The sequence below is a fragment of the Pipistrellus hanaki genome (assembly GCF_964339955.1).
Source record: "Pipistrellus hanaki genome assembly, chromosome: 11".
NCBI classification, from domain to species: domain Eukaryota; kingdom Metazoa; phylum Chordata; class Mammalia; order Chiroptera; family Vespertilionidae; genus Pipistrellus; species Pipistrellus hanaki.
In genome coordinates, this window is record NC_140513.1 from 18,431,286 (window position 1) to 18,449,831 (window position 18,546).

Here is an 18,546-nt window from a genome sequence, read left to right on the forward strand (position 1 = left end):
GTGATTATATCAGACCCCTTTTAAGGGGATGAAAGGATGACCGCTTCCCCCTTGAATACTTGGGTGTTTGTTTTAATATGTATCAGAAGAAAAGAAACTAGCGAGCAACCCTCATGATTTAGTGTGTCTTTTGAAAATGGACACATGTAAGTTTTAGAAATAGTCCGGTTACAGGTGATAGTCAGACGTAGTAAGACTAATAACAGTGGTGTACACAGAGTTGAAGTGTGTCTCTTTAAGCTCTTTCCCTGTCTTTATTTATTTTTAAATTACAGTTTACATTCAATATTATTCTGTATTAGTTTCAAGTGTACAGCACAGGGGTTAGAAAATCATGTACTTTAAAGAGTGGTCCTCCTGATAATTCCAGGACCCACCTGGCCCCATACATAGTTATTACGACATTATTGATTATATTCCCTATATTGTAATTTACATCTCTGTAACTACTTCTTTTTTAAATATATATGTTTTTTATTGATTTCATAGAAGAAGGAAGAGGGAGAGAGAAACATTGATCGGCTCGCTCCTGTATGCCCCCTACTGGAGGTGGAGCTAGCAACCCCAGGCATGTGCCCTAAAGGGGAATGGTACCAGCAACCTTTCGGGTAACTATTCTGTAACCAATTTGTATTTTTAAATCCCTTCACCTTTTTCACCCAACTCCCAAACCCTCCCCCCTCTGTCAACTACCAGTCTGTCCTCTGCATCTATGAGTCTGTCTTTATTTTGTTTGTTCATTTATTTTGTTATTTTAAAATATATTTTATTGATTTTTTTTTCAGAGAGGAGGAGAGAGAGATAGAGAGCTAGAAACATCGATGAGAGAGAAACATCAACCAGCTGCCTCTTGCACACCCCCTACTGGGGATGTGCCTGCAACCAATGTACATGCCCTTGACCGGAATCGAACCTGGGACCTTTCAGTCCGCAGACCGAGCTCTACCACTGAGCCAAACCAGTTTTGGCTATTTTGTTATTTTTAAAAAATATATCTTTCTTGATTTCAGAGAGGAAAGGAGAGGGAGAGAGAGATAGAAACATCAATGATGAGAGAGAATGATTGAATGGCTGCCTCCTGCATACCCTCCCCGAGGCATGTTCCCTGACTGGGAATCAAACCGTGACCTCCTGGCTCAAAGACGATGCTCAACCACTGAGCCTCACCAGCTGGGCTATTTTGTTCTTTAGATTCTACATATAAGTGAAATCATATGGTATTAGTCTTTCTCTGAGTTATTTCACTTAGCATATGACCCTCTAGGTCCATCCTTGCTGTCACAAAGGATAAGATTTCACTTTTATGGCTGAGTAGTATTCCAGTGTGTCCATGTACCACAGCTTTCTTATCCAATGGTCTATAGATGGGCATCTTCCCCTGTCTTAATGCCTTTCTCTGCTAAGCTCCCAGCCTCTGCCTCCTCACACCCTTGCCTAGCTAGTGCCTGCTCCTGCTCAGAGACCCAGCTCAAGCTCTTGTCCTGCAGAAGCTGCTCTGGCTCCCACTCCCCCTTCCCAGCCCTCGCTGGAGTTGTGTCCTCTGTGGATTCCAGGAGGCAGGACACACAGCTCACTGAACTCTGAGTAGAGCTGCCAAGCACCGACCAAGTAGAGACCCTGAGGAGCTCATTGTTGAAGAGCAGGCACAAGGCTTTGCTTTCCTCTGTGAGGTTCCGGACACCAGTTCAGGCTGTCAACCTCAGCAATAAGCCGGAGCTGCAGAGCAATCCCCCGCCGTGTCTGCATTCACCCTGGACAGGCACACCCGCCCTGCAGCACTGTATCCAGCCTCGTCTGGACAGGTGGCTGCCATGCACTCCAAAGCCTCTGAGCTCGGGCCTGGGAGGCCTCGGCCTGTTTGCATGGGGCCAGGTTTCCTCTCTGCACTGCAGGTTCCCCTCTGTAAAATGGGAGGGGAGAGTACCCCACCTCCTGGGGTGGCTGTGAGTCTTGACCCGGGTGAATGGCTGTGGAAGTACTTTGTAAAACCACAAATCACTTTTGAACAGATGAAGGCGTTGTTATTTTTAAGCTCCTAAATGAGGACAGCGGGTGCTAGGGGTTTTCAGTGTGATGCCGTGTAACTAGAAGAACCGGATCGCACGTCTATGCATCGATACAGCCCTGGGTGCACACGCCCTCGCTGCAGCATGCGGCAGAGAGGCCTCTTTGGGAGCCAGGACACGCACGCACGTCGCTCGAAGAGAACAGAGAGGCCGAGCCTGAGAGGAGGAATATGCAATCACTATCCAGGACGTTTCTCCTCTTCACACCTAAACAGCACTTGCTCCTCTGAGCCAGGCCCTGACAGCGCCCTGGCAGCGCGGAGATAAAGGCTCTGCCTCTGGCCTCAGCAAGCATCTATTCTAGCCGGGAAGACGGGAAGACGACCATGAATCAGCCGAGCAAAGAGGGGACCACAGGAATTCCCAGCGGTAGCCCCAATCCTGGGAATCCAGAGCTCAGCTCACTACAAGGCCAAAGAGAAAGAGAGGTTGTTTTAAGATGGAAGAAATGAAATACTACTTTACGGATCACCTCACACCCGAGTCACCAGTAAAACATCACGTCTTTATCTCTCAGAGGTGGTTTAACATTGCCGAAGTGTTTGGGAAGAGCAACAACTTGACACTGAGAGGTGCAGCTGAGTCGGGGGGGGGGGGGGGGCTCCTGAGGGCAGGGGTTGTGTCCAGTGCTCCCCAGCGTCACCCAGTGTGGAGCAGAGCTCTGCACAGGGATCGAAGGTGCTGACAGATGCAAGGTCAACAGCAGCACAGCTGGGCAACCAGCAAAGGCTCCCTGGCCAAGTCCAGTGCAGGGCCTGGGGGCTGGAGGAGGAGGGAGGGTGCTTGCTGCTGAGAGTCAGGCAGTCAGACTGCAAAGGGGAAGTGGAGAGATGAGGCCTCAGGCAGGACTGTCTCTCACTGGGAGGAGGGTGACGAGGGGCTTCTGCACAGAGGAAGACATCGACGCCAGAGATGAAACCAGCTCTGCTCTGCCAGCAGGTCTCTATAGCACATCCTTGAGTCCACCGTCTGGGTCTTAGCAGACCAAGCCCTGATTTCTCAACTCCCTGTGTTCACATCCTCCCAACTCTTTGAGCTCCTCTAGACCAAGGACCAAGGCACTACCTCCAAATCCCTGGCACAGTGCAAGGACTCAGACGAGTGTCGAAGGAATGGAAGACTGGAACGGGATTGCATATCTAGAGAAGAGCCGTCGGGGACAACAATACAGGCCCCCCAAACCTGGCCTTCTCAGCAGTGACACATGGCTCTAATTTAGATCTCATTCATTTAATGCATCTGAGCAAACAAACACATATTTAAAAACAAAAAACCTGTGTGGCTCAGTGGTTGAGCATCAGCCCATGAACCAAGAGGTCAAGGTTCAATTCCCAGTTAGGGCACATGCCAGGGTTGTGAGCTCAGTTTCCTCAGTGGGGGACATGCAGCTGGTAGTGGATCATGTTTCTCTCTCATTGATTATCCTACTTCTCTTTCCCTCTTCCTTCCTCTTTCTAAAATAAATAAAATAGCTGAAACCAGTTTGGCTCAGTGGGTAGAGTGTTGGTCTGCAGACTGAAAGGTCCCAGGTTCGATTCCGGTCAAGGGCATGTACATTGGTTATGGGTACATCCCCGGTGGAGGGTGTGTAGGAGGCAGCTGGTTGATGTTTCTCTTTTATCGATGTTTCTAGCTCTCTATTCCTCACCCTTCCTCTCTGTAAAAAATCAATAAAATATATTTTAAAATAAATAAATAAATAAATATATATATATATATATATATATATATATATATATATATTTAATACACTTGAGCATTTCTATTAGGCACCTCTGCATTTTCTTGTTAAAATTATTAGTATTAAGAGGGAATATATAAGACATAGAAATATATACTATATATTACATAGAAAATTTGAAATATAATTTTAAAAAAAAAAGAATACCCATAAACCCCCACCCAACTCAGCAACCAGAACATTCCTAGTACTGCCATGCCAGCTGGGTGAGCCTTTCCAGCTCATCCCCTTGCAGACTGGTAGACCATCCCTCAAAGCCACTCTCCAGAATTCTGTTTGTAACTCGCTTTATTTTTTTTATAGGTTTCATTCCAGGTTATATATAAGAAAACAACTCATTATGTCATTTAGTTACTTAGTGCTTCATGAAAAGATGGCCTACTCTATCACTCCTTGTGCAGTTGGCTTTCTTTTCTCATTAGTTCTCTATTATTGCTTGTGGCCGTGACTCATTTGGCTCTCCACTGTGTGAATGCACCGTCATTGTTTTCCATTCCCCTGTCCATGGGCAGCACGTGCGTTTCCGGTGGGTTTCCATGGCTTGCAATGCTGCTGTGGACATTCCGTGTGTATGTGCTGGTACACATGGGCAGGGCTTCATCTAGGGCAGTGGTCGGCAAACTCATTAGTCAACAGAGCCAAATATCAACAGGACAACAATTGAAATTTCTTTTGAGAGCCAAAATTTTTAAACTTAAATGTCTCCTAATGCCACTTCTTCAAAGTAGACTTGCCCAGGCCATGGTATTTTGTGGAAGAGCCACACTCAAGAGGCCAAAGAGCCGCATGTGGCTCGCGAGCCGGAGTTTGCCAACCACGGATCTAGGGAATTTACTGAGAGGTGCAGCACTGGGTTGTAAGGCTTGTGAATGCCTAGAATTCAGAGCTGTCTGTGACCAGGTCCACAGGACTCTCCAGCCTTGCTCCCATGGCCCTTGCCCAGCCCACCCCGCTGTGTGCCATTCCCAGAACTCAGATTTGCCCTCACGTCCTCGTCTCTAGGACTTTGACCACACCTGGAATGCCTTTTCTACTCCTTTTCCATCTCTCTTCTCTCCAAGTCCAGTTTAGAGCCCCACCCCTTGTGATGGCTGGTCTCCTCCGACCTCTGCATGCTTTGTTTGGGGTTAGGGAGGAAATGACCAGGGCTAAGCCCCAGCTCTACAGCCTCCCGCTGTGGTGATTTTATTTTATTTTTTTAATATATTTTATTGATTTTTTACAGAGAGGAAGGGAGAGGGACAGAGAGCTAGAAACATCGATGAGAGAGAAACATCAATCAGCTGCCTCCTGCACACCCCCTACTGGGGATGTGCCCAAAACCAAGGTACATGCCCTTGCCTGGAATCGAACCTGGGACCTTTCAGTCCACAGGCCGATGCTCTATCCACTGAGCCAAACCAGCTAGGTCCCGCTGTAATGATTTTAGAGTTTTGTCTTATTTTTTCATCTCTCTGAATCTCCTATCTGCATCCCTCAAACAGAGAGGAAAATGCGACAACTACTGCATGTGTACTGAGGCCAGGCTTACGTTTCTTACATGCATTCCTCAATTAATACACTGTGTTGCCACGTGATGGTAGGGTCATTCACTTTGGAGTTAGATCATCCTGGGCTCGAGGAGTAAATGAGTCAAGTACATAAAAGACTTAGACAATGCCTGGCCCATGGAAAATGTGCAGTAATTTCTAGCTGTTGTTAATGCTCATGCCTTTATGAAGGAGTCGCTGTTTCTCTTCCCAACTTACAGATAAGGACATGAGACACAGACATTTTATAGCATGCCCCAAGATAGGTAGCCGACTTAGGACCTAAGTCTTAACAAGCCCAAGCCCCTAACTACTTCCCGTAACAGCAGTTTGACGATAAGAGGCTAAAAGGAAAGTATTAACATCAGAAAGTACTTTCTCCTTTTCGGCCTGCTGGATATTTGGTCAAAGCCCTTTGACTTGTGCCTGTATTTTCTCTCTTCAAAAGTGAGAGCTTTCAAAGGGAAAAGCCTGGCCCTTTTTGCAACTGGTACCTTCCGGGGATGGCTAGGGCAGAAGGATGCATGCAAATGATCAAAATAGTTCATCCAGGACAGTGGTCAGCAAACTCATTAGTCAACAGAGCCAAATATCAACAGGATTAACGATTCAAATTTCTTTTTTTTAATATATTTTATTGATTTTTTACAGAGAGGAAGAGAGAGAGAGATAGAGAGCTAGAAACATCCATGAGAGAGAGACACCAATCAGCTGCCTCCTGCACACCCCCCACCGGGGATGTGCCCGCAAACAAGGCACATGCCCCTGATCGGAATCGAACCCGGAACCCTTCAGTCCGTAGGCCTACGCTCTATCCACTGAGCCAAACCGGTTTTGGCTGAAATTTCTTTTGAGAGCCACATTTTTTAAACTTAAACTTCTTCTATTGCCACTTCTTCAAAATAGACTTGCCCAGGCTGTGATATTTTGTGGAAGAGCCACACTCAAGGGGCCAAAGAGCCGTACGTGGCTCTCGAACCGCAGTTTGCCGACCACGGATCCAGGGAAAATCTTTTTGCAAACAGCGCTTGATTCCCTCTGTCTTGCTCTCACCTAAATAGTATTTTTTTTAAAAAAACACAAGTTTATGAAGTAATAAGCCAACACTATAAACATGTTTTCCAATTGACTACCAGCTGTCTGGTGAATCATAAAGCTCCCTGAAATGAGGTAGGAATGAGGCTCATCTCCACGGGGAAAAGCTTAGACTTCAGGTTTTAAAGTGGTCAACTGGTAACCAGAGCCTCGGGCCACTTAAGCCTTTGGAAGAATAAACACCCTTCCCTTTGCCTCCCTGGCCTTTTCATCCGGGCACCACACTCTGTCGTCAATGGGATTTGGTGTTCTTCCAACTTTGCACTCTCCAAGAGGCAAGGATTATTGTCTTTTACTTTTAATTGTGACAAAATACACAGAGCAGACAATTGCCACCTTAACCATTTTTACGTGTACGTGTCATTGGCGCTAAGTATAATACATTCACAGTGTTGTGTAGCCATCAACACTACCCAACTCCAGAACTCTTCATCTTCTACTGAAACTCATCGTACCCATTGAACAGTAACTCTCCGTGTCCCTCTCCTCTCAGCTCCTCGTAACCACCATTCTATGCTCCGTCTCCATGAACTTGAGGTACTTCTGTAAGTACGTCATATCGGGGGAATCACACACGATTGGTCTCTTTGTGGCTGGCTTGTTTCACTTAGCATAATGTCCACAAGTCCATCCATGTGGCAGCATTTCCTTCCTCTTAAAGGCTAACCTGCATCCCATCATATATACAGACCACTTTTTGTTTATCTCTTCATCCATTGATGAGCATTTAGGTTGCACCAGACTTTAGCTACTATAAATAATGCGGCTGTGAACATGGGTGTACAAATAGCTGGTTAAGACCCTGATATCAATTCTTGGGGGTATGTACCCAGAAGTGCAATTATTAATTTGTGTGGTCGTTCTACATCTAATGTTTTAAAGAAACACCATGGCTGGCAGCACACTTTACATTCCCACTGACAGTGCACAAGGGTTGCAATTTCTCAATTCCTGCCAACACTTAATATTTTCCGTTTTGCTTTGATAGTGGCCCTCCCAGTGGATGTGAGGCAGTAAAAAATTGTGGTTTTGAAGATACTAAGTCTTCTACGTGCGACGACTCTTATCCTTTGTCTATGCAATGCACCTCCTCTGGTAGGGGCAGGGCCTCCATGAAGTCAGTGCTAAGATGGGGTTGTACACGGGGAAACCCAGAGGGAGCAGTGAAAGGCTGGGGGAGCCCCCAGGGTGGGAGAAGGAATAGACTTGTCTATGGAGTTCCCTCAAGAGGCAGAGCAAGACTGACCACAAGTCCGACTCCAAGCGAAGGAGACAAGGAAGGAGGCTTGAGAAGAAGCACCCAAATCACCACCCAGTCAAAGAAAGACTCACAACCCTCCCAGGCTCTCCCCATTGAAGCAGTCTCACCTCTCGGAGGCATCCAGGATCTCCCGGGCACAGGGCTGCCTCCATGTGCCTGCCACACTCCGCCAATGGCTGGGAACAGCCCGTGGGAAGTGTGGCCAGGACAAACACGGCGATGGGTTTCAGAGCAGCTCTGGGTCAACTGCGGTCAATGGCTCTCCCTGTCGTTGGGAGTCTACGTGACATGAGGTCATGCTGGGGTCAGCTGGACCCCTAATCCAACATGACTGACAGCCTTATAAAAAGGGGGATTTGGACACAGAGATGCACACAGGGCAATGCCATGTGAAGATGAAGGCAGAGCGGGGTGCTGCTTCTACAAGCCAAGGAATGTCAACGATTACGAGCAAACCACCAGGGGCAGGGAAGAGGCAGAGACCGACTCTCTCTCAGAGCCGGCAGAGGAGCCAGCCCTCGGACACTTTGATCTTGTGCTTCAGCTCTTCAGAACCACAAGACAGTCGTGTCTGTTGTTTGAGCCTCTCCGTTGGCGGTCTTTGGTTCGGCCGCCCTCACAAACTCGCTCTGGAGAAGGAAAAACCAGGGGATCATGGTAATCCGACTGGATATCTGTGGGGTTTTTTTCGGGACCATCTACCCCAGTGCATGACTGCACTAAAGAAAATGATGTTACTAGAAAAGAGGAAAAAAAAAAAAAAGTTGCTTATCAGGAGATTATTCTGATGTGGCAATACACAAATGTTTTCAAACAGCTGGTACCTTGTAAAAGGAGGCCCTTGTAAACAGGATATTCCTGTTGGCATGGAACTGTGTATTTGCTTAAAAAAACAGTGCCCAGTTTCTGCAACATTCAACCAATGCAAACAAGGAAATATAGCCAGAGACATGAGAAAGCGCATGCATTGTAGAAAATCCCCTGGACATGATCGGAGACAGACCCGCTGAGGAGTGACAAAAGATGTCTGGCAAACACAGACGCTTGGCCTTTGAAATGTTTGACATTTTCCTGGAAAAGTCACATGCAGGTACACTGAAAGGGAAAAGCCGTAGAATGTCACAGCGGCAAAGGCGCTTAGAGATAATCTGATTTTACTGGTGGCAGACAAGGAAGCTCAGAGAGGGAAAGGGATTTGCCCAGGGTCACACAGCCTGCAAGTGGCTGTTAGGACTCCCCGACCCAGCTTTTCTGACTCTGAGTCAAGGAGTCCTTCTCTTTCTGCTGTCCTTTCTTCAACTCTTCCACATCTTTCTTTCTTTCTTTCTTTCTTTCTTTCTTTCTTTCTTTCTTTCTTTCTTTCTTTCTTTTTTAATATATATATATATATTTTTTCCTTTAATATATTTTATTGATCTTTTACAGTGAGGAAGGGAGAGGAATAGAGAGCTAGAAACATTGATGGAGAGAAACATCGACCAGTTGCCTCTTACACACCCCCTACTGGGGATGTGCCCGCAACCAAGGTACATGCCCTTGACCGAAATCGAACGTGGGACCTTTCAGTCCCCAGACCGACTCTCTATCCACTGAGCCAAACCGGTTTCGGCTCTTCCACATCTTTCTGTGCCTGGTTCCCTAGTACCGTGGTCGGCAAACTGCGGCTCGAGAGCCACATGTGGTTCTTTGGCTCTTCCACAAAATACCATGGCCTGGGTGAGTCTATTTTGAAGAAGTGGCATTAGGAGAAGTTTAAGTTTAAAAAATTTGGCTCTCAAAAGAAATTTCAATCGTTGTCCTGTTGATATTTGGCTCTGTTGACTAATGAGTTTGCCAACCACTGCCCTAGTGCACCAATTGCCAACCGGTGGTCCGTGGACCACTGGCGGTCCGTGAGGTCCGAAAGGTTGGTGACCGCTACTGAGCTGCCTGGGTGCATTAAAAGCAAAACCTCACTTTCAGCCTGCCTCTCTCACTGCTCCCTGATCCCTGGGATTTCAGCAGGGCTGGCTCTATGCTCTTTCTCACCGACCTGGGAGTGTCTGAGAATTCTTCCAAGTTATGTCAATCCTTCTCCCCCTGACCTTGGTTTATGGCCCCATGGGGAAAAATGAGTGCCCAGCAAAGTCCTCCCTCCCCGGCTCTCCCCATCCCCATGAAGACTGACCCCCTGAGGAGCCCTCTGACCTTGTGATATGTGAAACAGAAGGGGTGAGGGTGGGGGGCAGGTACATCACAGCATAGCACACTGCACCCTCACCACACACAGCCGCAAAGCCCCTGGAGGAGGCGGTGTGGGAAAATGTGCGATGGGGAAGGAGGACGGCCCCGCCCTTGGGTTTGAGCCTTGGCTCTGTCCTAACCTTGGGCAGGTTCCCGAACTTCTCCAAGCTTCCATGTCAGCATCTGAGCGCCGGCTGTTGGGAGGATTTGATGAGATGATGCACATCAAGGGCTCACTCCTGTGCTCACTGCCTTGGCCAGAAGCGTGGTTGCCATGTTGCTGTTTTTATAAGAAGCCTGTCTGTCTGGGTGTCTGATTCCTTCCCGCGACCGTCCAGGACGCTGGGTACTACCAAGACCAAGGCTGGTGTGGTCTGACAGACTGCCCCAGAGTCCCTCTGCCTCAGGCTCGCCTCCCCACTCCTCCTGCCCTGCAGTGTGCTCTGGCTCCGGTGCCAATCTCTCCATGTTCTTCCCTCTGCAAGAAGCTCCTTTGGCTGCCCTTCACTCCTAGGATCAAGTCCAAACTCCGAGGCTTGGCACACGCGTCCATCCTCATCTGTGTACCTGGCAACCCACCATGCTCCAGCCTCACAAATGTGCTCGTCGCTCTCTCAGCACCTGTTGCTTCTTCCCTCCTCAGGTCTTTGCATACACTTCCGGCACCGCCTGGCAGGCCCTTCCTTCTCTTCTTGATCTAGTCGAGTGATTCTCAAAGTGTGCTCCCTGGACCACCTCGGCTGCACCACTGGGGAGCTTGTTAGAAACGCAAATCCCAACCCGGACAGCGTGGCTCAGTGGTTTAGTGTCCACCTATGAACCAGGAGGTCACGGTTCAATTCGTGGTCAGGGCACATGCCCAGGTTGTGGGCTCGATCCCCAGTGAAGGGCATGCAAGACGCAGCTGATCAATGATTCTTTCTTATCATTGATATTTCTATCTGTCTCTTCCTCTCTCTTCCTCTCTGAAATCAATTAAAAAATATTTTTAAAAACAAAATGCAGCCCTAGCCAGTTTGGCTCAGTGGGTAGAGCGTTGGCCTGTGGACGGAAGGGTCCCAGATTCGACTCAAGTCAAGGGCACATGCCCAGGTTGAGGGCTTGATCCCCAGTAGGGGGTGTGCAGGAGGCAGACAATCAGTGATTCTCTCTCATCATTAATGTTTCTATCTCTCTCTCTCCCTCTCCCTTTCTCTCTGAAATCAATAAAAATATATTTTAAAAAATGCAAATCCTTGGGCCCTCCCTCGGACCTACTGAGTCAGAAACACTGGGCACGGGGACCAGCAATCTGAGTTTAACAAGTTCCCCAGGTGATGCAATGGTGCTTATGTTGGAGAAGCACTAGTTAGTGAATGTTTCAGCCAAGCTCCAGTGTTGCTGTTGATGATGTCTTTCCCAAACCCCTGGGCCCTCCAGAGAGGGAGCGCTTCCTTCTCCAAAGCTCCTCAGAGTGCTGAGAGAACTCCGCACACTCCCAGCGCTTTACCATATTCAGTGGCTCTTCCTGTTATCTTGTCCCCTCTGTGTTCCCACCGTTAGCCCCGAGGGCCTTGTGGCCCGGCACCTGGCCACACTTTGTGTCTGCCCCAGTGCCCAGCCCGGGGCCTGAAACCTGTGACGGAAGTGCTGATGGATATTCTGTCCTGGAGATCTGTAGACTTTAGATTTGCCTGTGTTTACAAAGTGCATCCAACCCCATGACCCTGGACCAAGTACAGAAGCAAGGGCTGACAAGGCCTGGGGGGCGGGGGAGAGGGGAGCGCGCTTCTCACCCTCGTCCAGCTGTGACTCATAGACTTCGCTTCTCCCTTCCCCACCGTCAACCACTATCCTCCCCTCCCACACCCCACGAATGGCTAGAAATTCCTGGAAATCGCATGCACTGGTGCACAGTGTTCTCTACTATACCTGTGCTGTTTTTTATCTTAATTTATAATTGTGGTAAAATAAACACAACAAAAAAAATTTGCCATCTTAATCCTTTTATAAGTGTACAGTTTAATAGCATTAAGTATATTCACTCTATGCTATTTTTAATGGGGAAGTTGATTCAAATTATTTGAAGACAAGCAAAATTGGCAATCCAAATATATATACTAGAGGTCCAGTGCATGAAGTTCGTGCATGGGGAGGGGGGCAGTGTGTCCCTTAGCTCAGCCTGCACTCTCTCCAATCTGGGATCCTTCTCGCAATCCAGGACTGCTGGCTCCCAACCACTTGCCCGCCTGCCTCGCTGATTACCCCTAACAATTCCTGCCTGCCTGCCTGATTACCCTCTAACCTCTCCCCTGCCGACCTGATTGCCCCCAACTGTTTGCCCTTGCAGGCCTGGTCGCCCCCAACTTCCCTCCTCTGCTGGCCATCTATGGCAGCCATCTTGTGTCCACATCTTATGTGTTGGAGTGACAGTCAATTTGCATATTACTCTTTTATTAGATAGGATATATATGGCTCAGTGCATGACATTTTTGTACTAGGCGGGGGAGGGGGAACCCCTCAGCCCAGCCTATGCCCTCTTGCAGTTCAGAAGCCCTCAGGGGATGTCCGACTGATGCTTTAAGCAGCAGTAGGACATCCTTAGCGTTGATGCAGAGGTGGGTTAGGCTCCCGCCACTGTGCTTGCCAGCCTTGAGCCCAACTTCTGGCTAAGCAATGCTCCTCCCTGTGGGAGTGCACTGACCACCGGGGGCAGCTCCTGCATTGAGCATCTGCCCCCTGGTGGTCAGTGTGCATCATAGTGACCATTCATTCCACTGTTCGGTCAATTTGCATATTAGCCTTTTATTATGTATATATTCATCACATTCATACTGAGATCTGGAACTCTCCAAGAGGTGTGTATGCCCCACTTGGAGAATAATGGTCACAGTAACAGTGATTAAATGCTAAGTGCTTTCAAACATCCGATTTAAGATTCCATCAACTCGGGAAGATGGGTGTTGTTACTATCTCTGTACCACAGAAGGAGAAATGAATGCCTAGAGAGTCAGGGTGACTTGTGAAGGACCCCTGTGCCTCTAGATTCAGGTCTCAGAGCCCCTAGGCTGAAACTTCTGGAGCTGCCCAAAGCTCAAGCCCAGCCACTCTGGAGATACCAATGTCTCTCAGGGGGACAGTGGTCCCTTCTGCCTTCCAGACCCATCCTCAGCTAAGTGCCTTTGCATCTGTGGGCCACCTTCTCTCTGATCAGGCTGAGTCACTGTCATCCAGGCTTACCTTTCCCTCAGCCTCACGGAAACACAGCTCCTTGTTTGAAACTAGACCAGGGCTACAGTCCTCAATCTGCCACTTGGCACCTCTGAGGCCTAAGACAATTCACCCCTCTTGCTGAGTGAGCCTCACCTTTCTCAGTGGTAAAATGGGAATAATCCAGGGTCACAAGCTCCCACCTAACGTCCCCAGGCCAGCTGCCTCAGAGGTCAGCATGCTTCGGATTTCAGAAATGTAACAAACATGCATACGGTGTATTACATAACACCCCCACTTGGGGAATCTGGACAGCACCCCCCAGATCAAACACGTCACTATTTTTGCTACAAAAGTATAAATATTCACACTGAATGGGATAAAGACTCGTGTTATTTCAAATTAGGTTTCACCCCCAGAAAAATGACACAAGTGTTTTCCTTGTTAGAGTTTTCTGGCCTTTGGAACTGAGATTTTGGGTTTGTACTTGCCTCTGGGGGTTACCAGGAGGACTAAATGCTCTCAGAGTGCATGTGAATGCTTCTGAGCTCAGGCTCTGGCCCCTCGGAGGAGCAGAAGGTTCTTCACAGGAGGGAGCACTTCACCTCCCTCTCCAAATCCCACACTAGCCTCAGGCCCCTCCCCAACGCTCTGCTTCGCCTCTCCTATTCAGGACCCACCTCCTCAGCGGGCTCCTCCCAGGACCCAGACGTGCTTTCTCCTCATCCTCCCAACTGGGATCTGTCCAGATAATGCAGTCATTTGATGACATCCTCCAGCTTGGAAATGTCAAAATTGTACGCCCCTCCGTGAGCTGGCCTTCGGCATTTCACCAGGGCTATTTGAGGTAAGCGACTCCCGAAGTTTGGCACTTTCTTGCAAAAGCACGGTCGCATGCACGTTTTTCTAGAAAGATGAGCACACCTCCCCCCTTCTCGAGAGCCCACCCAAAGCCGCCCTCTCTGACCGACCAGTGGCTAAGGGAAGGGGAGCCAAGAGGCGATGAAGCAGCTGGGCGAGCTTCTCTGTGTTCTAGGGATCGGCCAGCTCTGGGTCCCTCTGGGGCCCAGCCCTTCTCACTGGCCGTGCTTTGGGGATGACGCTGGGGTGCGCAAAAATGCGGTGAGGGCAGAGGCGAGGCATCCACGGCGGGCCTCCGCCAGCCAGCCAGCCAGCCCAGGGCCACTGTTGTTGTGATGACGGTATTGTGCCAGGGAACGGGAGGGCTCTCCCTGGTCTAAGCCATTATTATGTGGCCCGATGCTGGCCACAGACATCACGTGGGCATCAGGTCACTGCTGTTATTCCAGCCTCAGGGGTGAAAACATTGGACAGTGGAGCCTTTTTCTGTTCCTGGCTCCAGCTTGGAATGCAGGCTTTGGAGTCACCGTTGTTTGTCTCAACCTATCCCATCCCAACACCAAGCAGAAGGGCCTCCCGAGGCACATGTCTCTCCTTCCAGTGTCTCTGGCCTGCTCACAGCTGGCACCCTGGACGCCACCTTGGCAGAGGCCCAAGAAGGCCCAGAACGTGAAGGAACGCAGGCAACCGTTTGGGACGTTAAGTCCTGCTGTGTTAGGGGTGAGGCTGGTGGAAGGAACATCGTGGTAGATGGAGGTGGGGGCCCAGCTGGACCTGCCAGCCTGGGGTCCCCGTGGAGAAGGGGGAAGGGAAGGCGGCCAGAGGGTTAGGGAGCGGCCAGCATCAGCCTTATGGGCTTGCGCCCCTCGTGGCCGCTCGCAGGAACCGCAGGCTGACTGTCTTGTTGATTTCGGAGCTTTGATGAGGCGGGAGCGGGCTTCTTCAGAGGAATGCAGACCTGTCTGCACCCGAAAACCAAAACCCAGTCCAAGGGGCGTGGCCGGGTAGCTGGCGGAGAAGCCCCACCTCACCTGGGCGGACACAGGCCTCTGGAATGGGGCCTGGCACAGTGGGCCCGGGGAGGTGGCTCCAGGCCCAGGGCCAGCCACGCCGCTTTCCCACGTGCGCAGGCGTTGGCTTCCCCAGAACCAGACTCCAGGCAGGAGGGGGACCAAGGCTCCCCGGGGGAGGGAAACTGGGGCCTCCCCTCTCTGTATGCAACCACCTGTGCCAGGCGGCGGCTTCTCTAAAGATCCCACGTGGGGCTTTCGCAGGGATTCTAAGGATTGGTCCTGAGATATTCAGAATCGCCAGAACTCCTCCTCGGTTCTGAGCCCGGGACTCACAGCCTTCCCAGGGCTCCCGATACCACCCACTGTCCTGCCCAGTGCCAGCCCCTGGGACCCAGGTGCCTGTGGCTGATGGGCCCTCCAGGCCTGGTCCTGGGAGCACCCGGTTTCAAAACTTAGTCTGAGAACCAAGAACGTCAGTCTCTTATGAATAACCATTGTTGTATATTGAGTGTAAAAAAACATTAAAATTAATTCGCCTGTTTCTTTCTTTTTTTTAATATGTGGCTACTAGAATGTAAAATTACACTGGGGGCTCACATTGTATTTCTGTTGTCTGTCCGTTTTTCTGGCCTCCAGGCCTCTGTGCTGGCTTTTCTCCCTGCCTGGCGTGCTTTTCTATCAGCGTGGCCTTCTTGTGTCTTGTTATCCGAGTCTCAATACAAGCTTCTCAGACCTGACTGCTAAACGGCCTCACCCCATCTCCCTTTCACCACGTCATTCAGCTTTATGGACTTCGCAGCACAGAGCACTGTTTTCTGCATCATGTTTACTGTCCCCCATAGAACATAACCTCCGTCCTTAGAACATAACCTCCCTGAGAGCTGAGGCTTTGGCCATTCTGGTCACCCGTGGGCCCTCGGTGCCCAGTCAGTACTTGGTGAGTGAATGTTGAGAGGCTGGGGGTGGGTAGGGATGGGGAGTGTCCAAGGGCCTTTGGTGGCCCTCAGGATGGCCAAAGCCGAAATCCTAGTCCGTGTGGCTGCACCGGATGTTTCCGTGGGCCCTTCTCTGGACCTGTTCTGCTCGCTGGCCCTGGGAAGCGGCGAAGCACGTGTGAAGTTGCATGTGCCAATAGTCCTGCTGTCTTCAGTTTGTAATTGAGCTTCCCGGTTAACAGTTCAAGCTCTAGCCCCAACCGCTTTGGCTCAGTAAATAAAGCACCGGCCTATGGACTGAAGGGTCCCAGGTTCCATTCCGGTCAAGGGCATGTACCTTGGTTGCGGGCATATCCCCGGTAGTGGGTATACAGGAGGCAGCTGATCGATGTTTCTCTCTCATCGATGTTTCTATCCCTCTTCCTTCCTCTCTGTAAAAAATCAATAAAATATATACATATTTTTTTTAAAAAAAGAGTTCAAGCTCTAGCTGCAAGTGCTTCTATTGTCGGTTCTGCCCATCAGTCCAGTGACTGGACAGGTGTCCCTCTCGGAGCCTCAGTGCCCCCTCTGTGCTGGTCATGAGGGATCCTTCCTGCCCAAATGGGAGGCTTGGGTTGTTAGGACTAAGGGCACTTGACCCTGTTTTGCCCTCCAAAATGGTGTGGCAAAGTCTCCACGAACCAACTAGCCAGAGTGCTTGGGGCAAGAGGTGTCCTGGTTTATTTAACTTCCTGGCTAAGGGTCAACTGACCAGGACATTCTACAGAAAACATGCCTAGTGCCGGAATCCATTTCCCAGGTATACACTAGAAAGCCACTTCATCAGACACCATCACATATTCTTACAAAGTACAGTAAGGGGCACTGCTGCTTCCCCCTCAGAAATAAACTGAGGGCCGGGGTCGAGTCAGAGAGACCCTGTGTGGCCCCCGCTCCGTGAGGCACAAGCAGGGCGGCCTTCACCTCCAGCGCCCACTTTCTCGTGGGGGAAATGGTGACAGTACCCAGGTTCCGGGGAAGTTGCGAGGATGAAAGGAGGTGGCATGTATTACATGCTCAGCGCAATCTCGGCGCAGTGGGTAGTCAGTATTTATTATTACTCTTTACACCGTCTCTGACCACTGCCATGTACTGAGCCACACGTTTAATTAAGGGAGGGCAAGTGCCACCACTCCCTGGCCTGGGTTTCCTGTCGGGTGAGATGGGACTGTCCGGTTAGTCTCTGACCTGGTGCTGGAAGCAGCCGGCCTCCGGAGGCTTTGGGGTCTTTTCTTCCGTCGAGCTTGAGTCTCAGCCTGGCTCTGGCTCAGCCCCCTTCTCCCGGCCACACCAGCTCTTCCAGGGACCTCCCCAGGTGCTGGCTTCCAGCCCAGCCCAACTGTTGTCAACCCAAGTTCACAGCAGCCACAGGAGGGCCGGCCCCCGACCGGGAAAAGCTGTCCTGTGACGCCCTCTGCCGTCAGGCGTCAGGCGCTCAGCCTCCAAGCCTGGGCCCCGGATTGGGTTGGACCCAGGCCCGATGGGAGAAACAGAAACCAGCAGGAAGCCTGCAAATGCATGTCCCCGGGGAGCAGGGGGAGACTCTTTCTAATCTTACACCGGGCCGGGCCCTGCATGGGCTCCTCCCTGCCTTCAGACTCCCACTATCGCCCTTCGAGGCTGCCCACCCAGCCCTGCTCAGAATCCTTTGAGGCTTTTCTGCCAGGCTCCCCACAGGACACCCAAAGCCCAGTGGATGGCAGCTCATGGACATTTCTAGGCTCATTTGCCAGCAACCATTCTTCAGGACTGATTTGCCCGTTAGCTATTGCAAATGTGGCTACAAAAAGATTTCTCTCCACAGCACACACCTCTCTCTCTCTCTCTCTCTCTCTCTCTCTCTCTCTCTCTCTCTCTCTCTGCCATATATATATATGGCAAAAAGGCTGCCAAGTTGAGGACATGTGTAATTAAATGTCTACAGTAAATTATGTCAACTGTCTTTGCAGCTGGCCTCAACTGTTAGCTAGCTATATATAGCTCCTAGTTAATATGCGATGTGGGTGATTTTAATATGCCTGATACGATGCCAGGGTGGGGCCTCAGAAAATAACAGCACCGGGGCCTCCGAGGTCTGAAGCATCCCTGCCCTTCACACCCTCTGGGAAGCCTCTCTGAACCGCTGGCTGCTCCTCCCACAGGCTCGCTTTCCCGATCCCTGCGGATCCTGGCCTTCGCCCCTGCAGCTCCCTGCTCCCCATGCCCTCTCTTCTCCGCCCCGCCCCTCACCCTCTCCACCCTGCCTGGCTGAATCCCAGGACTCTAGGGAGCCACTTGGCCTGGAAGCTTTCTGACTGGCAGTCAGGAACCCCAGCGACAAGCTCCTGTTCTCTCCTATGTGTGAGAAGAACACAGGCTAAATCACTGTGTTGGCTGAATTATACTCTTTAAAAAAAAAAAATTCTTTATTGCTGGAAGTATTATATATGACTCCTTTTCCTCCCATTGGCCTCTCCCAGCCCACTCCCGCCTCCCAGCACAGGCCCTCACCCCCCTGAGTTGTACTCTTGCTGAAGGCTAGACTAAGGGAGGATCTGCTTCTAAGCAACCTCAGGTTGTTAGCAGAATTCATTTCCGTGATTGTAGAATTC